Below are 1,756 nucleotides of genomic sequence, written 5' to 3' on the forward strand. Positions count from 1 at the left end.
CTATAGAGCCTCCTTTAATCAGATTATAGTTGAGGCTTCCCCTCTCTGCCCCACTCCTGGCAGCCTCCACAGACTGTAGCCAATGCATCCTGGAAGTTGGACCAATGTAAAAAAACCTACAGAAGGGAGTAAAACAGGGCTTTGAAATATTGGACATATTTGCCATAATCCTGCTAAAATTAATTAAGAAAAAGAGAAGAATTTTAAGTATCTCCTTGTGAAATATTTGAATTTGGTCCAAGAAACCATATTGGTGGTTTGGAAGTGAATAGCAGAACCCTTTTTTTGACATAGAAAATATTGCCTATTCTACCATAAGTGTATTTATGGAATTAGCATGCATATGTGTTAGCTATCATCTTTGACTAACATTTATTGTAAAAGCTCTGCTTCCAGGCTTAAGTCTCTCCTTCTCTATGTCTGTCTCCCTCTCCCTCTTTCTTCTCCATGCCTCCATGTGTGTTGCAGCAAACAGGGAGTTTTCAAATGGAGTAGTCTAACAATCCAAGTGAAAAAGCACTTTGTACCTATTCTATTTTTTTTTTAGCTTAGCAGCATTTCTGTGAAAAGAGAAAAAACAGCAGCATTAATAATAAAATATGAAAAGGCTGTACAGGAAAAGCCAAGGAAGTTGCAGAACCTCTGTTAAAATGCCTCTTCTTGGAAACCAGAAATCAGATAATGAATTATTGTGACACAGGAAATTAAATGTATACAGAACTAGTTACACAAACATATTTTTCTCTGATACAAGTCTATTTATGATTAATAAAATATGTGAGAGAGATTTAATTTTACTGAAGCAGGCAAACAGGCAAATAAAATCTTATTTTATCTTTTTTTTTTTTAATCTGCTCTTACTTTCACTGCCAGGACTTAGTTATTTAGTTCTTTAGTGTGGCACTAAGTTCTGGAAAAAAAAAAAAAAAAAAGCAATTTGCAGGCTGCATTCAGTCTGCCAGAATATAATTTGCTCCTCTCAAGCTCTTCTAGGTTGTGGGAGGTCATAAGTTTCAATATGTCTTACAAAGATTGGTGCAAATTATATCAATCGAACTTTCCACCTACATCATGTAAGACTATGATTTCATATAGTTTTTACAATTTCAGCATCAGTCAGCATGATTGTTCATTTTTTATTTGTCTAATACAGATCATCCTTGACTTCTTATCACTCATTTAACAATTTTGTGCTGAAAAAAGGTGACTTACAACCAGTCCTCACACTTATGAATATTGCAGCATCACCATGGTCACATGATCGTGATTCAGAGGCTTGGAAACTGGCATGTCTTTACAACAGTTGCAGTGTTCTGAAGTCATGTGATCATCAGTTGTGACCTTCACAATTAGCTTCTGACAAGCAAAGTCAACAGGGGAAGCTTGGTTTCCTTAATGATTGTGATAAAAAGATTGCAAAATTGGGCACAGTCACGTGATGATGCACTTAACAACTGCAACACTTACTGTAGTGATGGAAGTGCTGGTCCCAATTGTGATTGTAAGTTGGGAACTATTTGTACCCAAGGGACTACAGGTTGGAGGCTGATGGCCCAGCAACTTTTCCTCCAAGTAGGCAACATTCTTTTTCTTTCCCAGATTTGCGAGAAATTCCCTATTTCAGGGCTGGGAAGATAAATTATGATCTGCTCAAGACTGAAGATAAGCTGTTTTCACTGTTTTAAAACAAATGATTTTCACCAGAATAGAAGAAAGTTTCTTATATGTGAAGAAATACTTCCTTTAAATGTAGAAG

This window comes from Crotalus tigris, unplaced genomic scaffold (genome assembly GCF_016545835.1).
Source record: "Crotalus tigris isolate CLP2741 ecotype Arizona unplaced genomic scaffold, ASM1654583v1 scf7180000022411.5474196:2289641, whole genome shotgun sequence".
In the NCBI taxonomy this organism is placed as follows: domain Eukaryota; kingdom Metazoa; phylum Chordata; class Lepidosauria; order Squamata; family Viperidae; genus Crotalus; species Crotalus tigris.